The following is a 9,841-nucleotide window of genomic DNA, read 5'->3' as shown; positions in this document are numbered from 1 at the left end:
AAATGCCGACATGCATTCTTAAGGAATTTTTGCCCAAAAACAGACTTGTTCATACTTTACCCTCCCAGTGGACCTAGATGGGGAATATAATAGTGTGCCGAGCGCAGCGAGGTACCGCGCACGAAGCATGGTGAGCGCAGCGAGCCATGCGAGGGGAAATGGCAAACTTTGACTGTGTCCATGTTGACCTATGTCGACATTGTCACCCCCAAAAAAAAGAGAAAAACTCATGTCAGTATTTTGACATGTCGGCATTTCAAATGTCGGTATTCTGGCTATGTCTGCATTTTTAACCATTTCTCCACCCCAACCGTTCCTCCAACCACTACCCCACCCCCTCCAACTCCCCATGCCCAATCATTCTTCCACCCCAACTATTCCTCCACCCCAACCATTTTTTCAACCCCAATCACTACCACACCCCCTCCAACTCCCCTTGTCCAATCATTCTTCCACCCCAACCAACTCCCCATGCCCAACCATTCTTCCACCCCAACCATTCCTCCAACCACTATCCCACACCCTCCAACTCCACAACCACTCCCCCACCCCCTCCAACTCCCCATCCCCAAACATTCCTTCACCCTAACCATTCCACCAACCCCAACCATTCCTCCACCCCAACCATTCCTCCAACCACTACCCCACCCCCCTCCAACTCCCCATGCCCAACCATTCCTCCACCCCAACCATTCCTCCAACCCCAACCATTCTTCCACCCCAACCATTCCTCCAACCACTACCCCACCCCTCACCAACTACCCATGCCCAACCAATCTTTCACCCTAACCATTTCTCCACCCCAACCATTCCTCCAACCCCAACCATTCCTCCAACCACTACCCCACCCCCTCCAACTCCCCATGCCCAATCATTCTTCCACCCCAACCATTCCTTCAACCCTAATCACTACCACACCCCCTCCAACTCCCCTTGTCCAATCATTCTTTCACCCCAACCATTCTTCCACCCCAACCATTCCTCCAACCCCAACCACTACCCCACCCCCCTCCAACTTCCCATGCCCAACCATTCTTCCACCCCAACCATTCCTCCAAACACTACCCCACACCCTCCAACTCCACAACCACTCCCACATCCCCTCCAACTCCCCATCCCCAAACATTCCTCCACCCTAACCATTCCACCAACTCCAACCATTCCTCCACCCCAACCATTCCTCCAACCACTACCCCACCCCCCTCCAACTCCCCATGCCCAACCATTCCTCCACCCCAACAATTCCTCCAACCCCAACCATTCTTCCACCCCAACCATTCCTCCAACCACTACCCCACCCCCTCCAACTCCCCATGCCCAACCAATCTTTCACCCTAACCATTTCTCCACCCCAACCATTTCTCCAACCCCAACCATTCCTCCAACCACTACCCCACCCCCTCCAACTCCCAATGCCCAATCATTCTTCCACCCCAACCATTCCTCCAACCACTTCCCCACACCCTCCAACCCCAACCACTACCCCACCCCCCTCCAACTCCCCATGCCCAACCATTCTTCCACCCCAACCATTCCTCCAACCACTACCCCACACCCTCCAACTCCCCATGCCCAACCAATCTTTCACCCTAACCATTTATCCACCCCAACCATTCCTCCAACCCCAACCATTCCTCCAACCACAACCCCACCCCCTCCAACTCCCAATGCCCAATCATTCTTCCACCCCAACTATTCCTCCACCCCAACCATTCCTTCAACCCCCAATCACTACCACACCCCCTCCAACTCTCCTTGTCCAATCATTCTTTCACTCCAACCATTCTTCCACCCCAACCATTCCTCCAACCACTACCCCACACCCTCCAACTCCCCATGCCCAACCATTCTTCCACCCCAACCATTCCTCCAACCACTACACCACACCCTCCAACTCCACAACCACTCCCCCACCCCCTCCAACTCCCCATCCCCAAACATTCCTCCACCCTAACCATTCCACCAACCCCAACCATTCCTCCACCCCAACCATTCCTCCAACCACCACCCCACCACCCTCCAACTCCCCGTGCCCAACCATTCCTCCACCCCAACCATTCTTCCACCCCAACCATTCCTCCAACCCCAACCATTCCTCCACCCCCAACCCACCCATTCCCCCAAACCTGGGATTTAACCACTTGCCTGGTATGTGTTATGAGCCGCTGTGGTGGCTCATTCCTGTTTGCAATCTGTTTATGTATTTTATGTTATATTCTGTTTGCATGCCAGGATTTCTCATGTACTTATTTAGAGTACTGTTGTTGGCCGCCGGTGGTGAGTCTGTGTAATTGCAGCCTGTTTCCTATGTGTTCAGCCTCACCTGTCAGGTAATTAGGTCATTATGTGGTGAGTCTGTGTACTGCAGTCAGTCTCTTGTATGTGTAGCCTCACCTGCCAGTAATTAGGCCATCACCTTGTGCCTGGCTTCCAGCCATCCTGTTTGGGGCGTGCTTCCTTTATTACCCAGCTTGCAGAAAATTATTGTATTGTACCCATATGTTCTAGTACCCGGTCCCTGTCGGCAGTTCCTGGTTAACTTCCTACAACCCTGTTCCTGGTCCTTGTCTGCAATTCCTGGTTCCAGTCTGAGCTCCTGGTGCCCTAGTCCTGGGTTCTGTTCGGATTTTGTCCAGTCAAGAGTCCAGTTCAGTTTCCAGCTCTGTCGGCCAGCCCTTGGAACCCCCCTGTGTCATTCCCTGGTGGTATCAAGAGTCTGCAGCTCTGTCGCATTCTGCATCAGAGGCCGCATTGTTATTACTTTTCTGCTGTGTTACTTTTGTGGTGGTTTCCACGCAGTCCTCTCTTGATTTGCGATGGAGTCGCTTTAGGTGTCTAGGCCGCTATACTTTTGTTTACTAGACTGGTAACTACGGTGTCGTATTTTGTGAGTCTTCCCGCTAGCCTTAGTTTTGTGTTTTTGTACTGGCGGCAGCGCCGCACATACTTGTTTGTTTAGTTCTCATTTTGTAGTCTCCTTAGGCGTATCTAGTTTTCCCCTTACTCACTCGCAATCTTGGGTGGTGTCTTGTCACCTTGTAAGACTGTGGGCATCGGAGTCTGGACGGACCTAATTCTCCCATTCAAACGCGGCTGCCATGTGCAGAAGACTAGCTCTGCAGGCACCATCCGACCACTGGGAGGAGTAACGGAGTTAGGATTAGAATAGGCGTTGCTGCGGTCATTCATAACTGTCCGCAGCTTCACTCATGAGTACTGGGACTCCCCAGTTGTCACACATTCCGCAGAGTTCCAGGTACTCAATTTGTAACATTGTACTCAGTTCGTAACAGCATGGTGGCATCAGATGCGACCATACCAGCAAGTGTCTTATCTGACCTGGTCGCGCAGGATGCGACCAGTCAGATAGAGAGTGTTAGCAGCGGCAGGAAGGAGAAACTTCCCTCCGCTGCTGCTCTCAGGGGGACCAGAGGGTCCCTCTGCCTCCCTGCACCCTTCCCACAGTGTTGCTGTGCTGCTGATTATTGCTGATCGGACAGCACGGCAGGATCCCCCCCCACCAGCGGCTGCAGACAATGGCAGCCATTGGGGAAGTATAAAACAAGCCCACCCCCCACCCCCCAAGCCACCCCTAGCACCCCCCCCCCCCCCCCGTGTACCTGGCAGCAGTCTTGGGTGTAAAAAGTAACGTTGCGATGGCCACGATATTACCGATGTTCTAATGTTACTGATCTTCCCACCCGATGTTCTGATGTTTGAAAGAGAATTATTTATTATTATTTTTAAACAACTATAAAAAAAAGTTTTTCTTTTTTTTTTTTTTAACAAAAATCATTTTTGTTCTTCACCTAATTCACTCAGAACAAAAAAACACAATTTCAGAGCAGTTTGTGGGGGAAAAAATTGTCAGTTAAGTTGTTAAAGCTGAGCAGCAGTGAGGGGGGGGGAGAGGCACCTTTGCAAGAAAGTAAGTATTACACATTATAACATATAGGGGGTCATTCCGACCCGATCGCTAGCTGCAGTTTGTCGCAGCGATCGGGTCGGAAGTGCGTATGCGCCGGCGCCGCAGTGCGCTAGCGCATGGCAGTCGTCGTTGCCTAGTGATCGCCTCTGAGACAGAGGCGGTCGCTGGGCGAGAGGGGGCTGGACGGCGGTATTAAGCCACCGTTTAGGGGCCGGACCGTTGGGGGGCGCCGTTTAGGGGCCGGACCGTTGGGGGGCGGGCCGCGGCGGCTATGTGATGTCACACGCAGCGGCTGCGGCCCAGGGTGCGACTAGTAGCTCCCGGCCAGCACGCTAAAGCTGCGCTGGTCAGGAGCTACTCTTGAAGTGCAAAGGCATCGTCGCTGTGCGATGCCTTTGCACTTTTGCAGGAGGAGGGGGGGGCCGGCACTGACACGTGGGGCAGACTAGCCCTGTGCTGGGCGTCCCCCGGCATGTCAGTGTGAATGATCGTAGCTGTGCTAAATTTAGCACAGCTACGATCAACTCGGAATGACCCCCATAATATGTTAAAACAATTACTTTGTGGCTGGCCATTTAGCCTTAACAAATGTAGTAGCAGGTAATAAGCCAGATACGCAATGTAGTTAGACTGCTGACCAGGCCTCTGCACACCCATTCCATATATTACTACATGTGTAAGCATTGCATCACCCATAGGGACCTATGTGAAATGCAACTGCAAGTATTGGAGATACCTACTACATGTCCTTCCTTCTACAAAATAACTAATGTTTGCTTGTGGTTAGACACCCAAAATATATATATATTGCCAAACATCAACACTAATATCATTTGATAAATGGCCAACACAGTATATAATGTATATTAGTAAAGTAATTAAATGCATTTTTCCCCCCACTATCTTTTGATGCTGGTTTGGAAGACAGGAATATGGCTGTCTGAGAGCAGCCGGACAGCATCCAGTTTCATTTGTAGGGCATGGCAGCAGCCATTAATGATCTTTAAAAAAGTTTGACATAATTATTTACATTCTGAAAATTTCTAAATTTTAAAGTTTGTGTTTTGATAAAAAAAAGTAAAAGTGTTTTAAAAAAATACATAAAAAGGAGTTTGTTTCTATCTATCTACACTTACACATATAACGCCCCCGTAGCAGTGATGCTTACACATATAATGCCCCCGTAGCAGTGATGCTTACACATATAATGCCCCCTGTAGCAGTGATGCTTACACATATAATGCCCCCTGTAGCAGTGATGCTTACACACATAATGCCCCCTGTAGCAGTGAGGCTTACACACGTAACGCCCCCGTAGCAGTGACCCTTACACATATAACGCCCCCGTAGCAGTGATGCTAAACATATAACGCCCCCGTAGCAGTGACACTTACACATATAATGCCCCCTGTAGCAGTGATGCTTACACATATAATGCCCCCTGTAGCAGTGAGGCTTACACATATAATGCCCCCTGTAGCAGTGATGCTTACACATATAACGCCCCCGTAGCAGTGACACTTACACATATAAAGCCCCCTGTAGCAGTGATGATTACACATATAACGCCCCCGTAGCAGTGACACTTACACATATAAAGCCCCCTGTAGCAGTGACACTTACACATATAAAGCCCCCTGTAGCAGTGACGCTTACACATGTAATGCCCCCTGTAGCAGTGACACTTACACATATAATGCCCCCTGTAGCAGTGACACTTACACATATAACGCCCCTTGTAGCAGTGAGGCTCACACATATAATGCCTCCTGTAGCAGTGATGCTTACACACGTACCGCCCCCTGTAGCAGTGACACTTACACATATAATGCCCCCTGTAGCAGTGACTCTTACACACGTACCGCCCCATGTAGCAGTGACACTTACACATATAATGGGATATGTAGTTCCTCAGCTTGCTTGCTTGTAGTTCTCTAAGACGCTATGCACCTAACGGCCCGTTGCGTCTATGGGGGAGTTGTTGTTGTTTATTATTTATTTATTACTGTAGTCTAAGGCAGCCATCATGAATCTACGGATGAGGGGCGACGTACTTTCTGGGCATAGAGCACGTTGACGCGCCTACATCTATACCCCGTACTGTGAGTGCGGATATCTGCAGATAGTTACACACTTTCCGGCTGCAGACTCCCAGTGTCAGCAGACTGTCAGCCCTTACAGAGCAGGGATGAGGGATATAGTGTCAGAGAGGCGGCAGTAGCGCAGGAATAGCAGAGTGACACTAGTAATGCATATGGGCGCCATGTTTGCTGGCAATATAATTAATATATAACTTCTCCCTTCTATTCTAGGCGAGATGCTGAGAGCATGGAAGTCTGCCAAAGATGAAGCTTCTGTGCCCCCTCTGTGTCAGGGGTCTGGAGTTACGGGTCCCCCCCCCCCCCCCCCCTGTCAGTTCCACAACATCCCCCTGGCAGTGTAGCAGATTCATACTGGTTTTTCTGGTCACAATCCCCAGGTTGAACTCGCTGGGTTTTGCAGAGACTTCATAACTGTGTGCAAAGAACTGACACTGGGATCACTTACTATCAGTCTGTATACATCAGTCTCTCTTTAACTGTCTCGACCGACTCGTAGGGGTAGATTTACTAAAGCTTCTAAAAGTGAAAAGAGGTGAAGTTGCCCATATCAACCAATCAGATTTTGTCTACCATTTTCTAGAATGCAATAGAAAAATGAAAGACAGAATCTGATTGGTTGCCATGGGCAACATCACCGCTTTTCACCTTTAGAAGCTTCAGCAAACTTACCCCTCAGGGATAAATTTACTAAGAATCGCGTCGGTCTGAGTTTGCGTTTTTGTGTGAGTTTAGCCTGTTTTTACAACTCAGAAATTTACTAAAGCGAGACACGGGTGTAAAAACACGATCTGAAGTCAACTGAGCAACCAAATAGAAGTCAATAAACCATCAAATCAACTCGCAAGTACCTCCCATAGAAACAAATACAGCTCGTGGATTTACAGTACCAAGAACCATGACTGCAAATATGGAGCAAACGCGGAGCAAGATAGAAGAGTTACCTCGCTGCAGCCTGGGGCGGTGTGGAGGAGGTGGGGTGTGACATCCCTGGGACACTTGTATAATGGCGATATATTGAAATCCTTCCAGCAGCTGCAACAGGACTATAATATACCCTCTTATAATTTCTACCGCTACCTGCAACTGAGACATGCGATTAACGCACAATTTCCCGATACCCCTCCAATGATTATCGACTCCCCAGTCTAGTCCCTTTTACAGAACCTGGGGAATGGACATCTGCTATCCAATATTTATACAAGTGTACTCCGGTCTCACTACTCTGACCCGCTATCCCTTTTTAGGAATAAGTGGGAATCTGACCTGGGGTCCATTTCTGATGAGGTATGGGAGGGTGCTCTATGCTCTCCACGAGTATCTATTACCACCACCACTAGATATCAACAAATCCAATTGTTTATTATACACAGAGTATATATGACACCAGTGAGATTGGCCCGCATAGGGGGTACTCATTCCACCAGATGTCCTAAATGTGGCAGTTCGGATGCAGATTTCTGGCACATTATCTGGCTTTGCCCCAAGATTGCTGTATTCTGGTCTGGTGTTATTAACGCCCTGGTGTCGACTGGAATTCCATCATTTGTGTGCACTCCGGTGTTATGTGTGTTATCAGCTATGGAGGAAGATGCCCTGGATGCCCCTGCCAGACGATATGTAATTCATCTCTGTGGCCTGGCCACGGTGTTTATCGCCAGACTCTGGTTGGCTAAAGATGCTCCCACATTACAGTCATGTGTTTCGCTTGTTAATGATACGGCCTCTCACGAGAAATATGTATACTTAGCCAGAAAAGCAAGGAAAAAATATCACGAATTGTGGGTAGAGATGAGCGGGTTTGGTTCGTTGAGATCCGAAAACCCCCCCCCCGAACTTTACCTATTTTACATGGGTCCGAGGCAGCCTCGGATCTTCCAGCCTTGCTCGGTTAATCCGAACGCGGGCGAACGTCATCATCCCGCTGTCAGATTCTCGCGAGATTCATATTCTATATAAAGAGCCGCGCGTCGCCGCCATTTTCACTCGTGCATTGGAGATTGAACGGAGAGGACGTGGCTGCGTTCTCTCCCTGAAAAGCTCTGTAATCTGTGCTCAGTGTGCTGCAAATATCTGTGTTCAGTGTGCTGCAAATATCTGTGCTCAGTGTGCTGCAAATATCTGTGCTCGGTGTGATGCAAATATCTGTGCTCAGTGTGCTGCAAATATCTACGTTCTCTGCCTGAAATCGCTTCATATCTGTGCTCAGTGTGCTGCAAATATCTGTGCTCAGTGTGCTGCATTGTGGGGACTGGGGACCACCAGTATATAATAATTATAGTAGTACAGTACAGTAGGCCATTGCTGTATCTTGCAGCTCTGTGTCAAGTATACTATCTCTGTGCTGCATTATTGTGAGCAGTATATAGTAGGACAGTGCAGCATTTTGGTGACCAGCAGTATACATATATAATACAGTACAGTAGGCCATTGCTGTATCTTGCAGCTCTGTGTCAAGTATACTATCTCTGTGCTGCATTATTGTGAGCAGTATATAGTAGGACAGTGCAGCATTTTGGTGACCAGCAGTATACATATATAGTACAGTACAGTAGGCCATTGCTGTATCTTGCAGCTCTGTGTCAAGTATACTATCTCTGTGCTGCATTATTGTGAGCAGTATATAGTAGGACAGTGCAGCATTTTGGTGACCAGCAGTATACATATATAGTACAGTAGAGTAGGCCATTGCTGTATCTTGCAGCTCTGTGTCACTTCTAGTATCCTGATCAGTGCTCAATATCTGCTGCATTGTTGTTGTGACCAGTATGTATACTGTACTGTGCGACGTGTGTTATACACCTGGTGATTTTATACATCCTGTAATCTGTACTGAGCGATGTGTGAGATACACCTGGGGATTATACACCCTGTATACTGTACTGTGCAACGTTCTTGATACACCTGGTGATTATACACCCTGTATACTGTACTGAGCGATGTGTGAGATACACCTTGGGATTATGCACCCTATATACTGTACTGTGCGATGTGTGTTATATACACCTGGTGATTATACATCCTGTAATCTGTACTGAGCGATGTGTGAGATACACCTGGGGATTATACACCCTATATTATTATTATTATTATCCTTTATTTATATGGCGCCACAAGGGTTCCGCAGCGCCCAATTACAGAGTATATAAATAATCAAACAGGAAAACAGCAATTTAAAGTTGATGACAGTATAGGACAAGTACAGGGTAAATAAACATAGTTACATCAGCAGATGACACTGGAATAAGTATCAGGTGGCAGAAGACTGCTGGATGTGGTACAGTTGAAGATTATTAAAGTAAGACAAAGGATAAGCACATGAGGGAAGAGGGCCTTGCTCGTGAGAGCTTACAATCTAAAGGGGAGGGGTAGACAGACAGGGGTGACACAGATGGGGTACATAGAGAACGTGGAACAGAGGGTTAGGATGAGATTTGGCTGGGTTTGGTGAAGAAGTGGACCCCCAGAAGGCACAAGTCAATACTTAACATTGCAACATTTTACTGGGCTATGCAGGAGAAAATTAAAAATAGGGATGGGGGGGGGAAGAATCGATAGCTTCTACCGCTTTCAACAAGGTCAATGGAAGCTGAAATAATGGACAACTACCTCATGGAAGCCAGATACAGTATACCAAACAGTACTTAGCAGAGTTAGGAATGAGTGCTTATGAAATACAGTAACATTTTGTCATAATATTTCAGAAACTGCATGGCTGGTCTCTTGCACTCTTTTGCTCTAATACACCACCTGCTTTAGGATTATATTCAAAAACATTGGCCCTCATTCCGAGTTGATCGCTCGCAAGGCGATT

Source organism: Pseudophryne corroboree, chromosome 7, assembly GCF_028390025.1.
Source record: "Pseudophryne corroboree isolate aPseCor3 chromosome 7, aPseCor3.hap2, whole genome shotgun sequence".
In the NCBI taxonomy this organism is placed as follows: domain Eukaryota; kingdom Metazoa; phylum Chordata; class Amphibia; order Anura; family Myobatrachidae; genus Pseudophryne; species Pseudophryne corroboree.
This window is presented reverse-complemented; position numbering follows the sequence as displayed.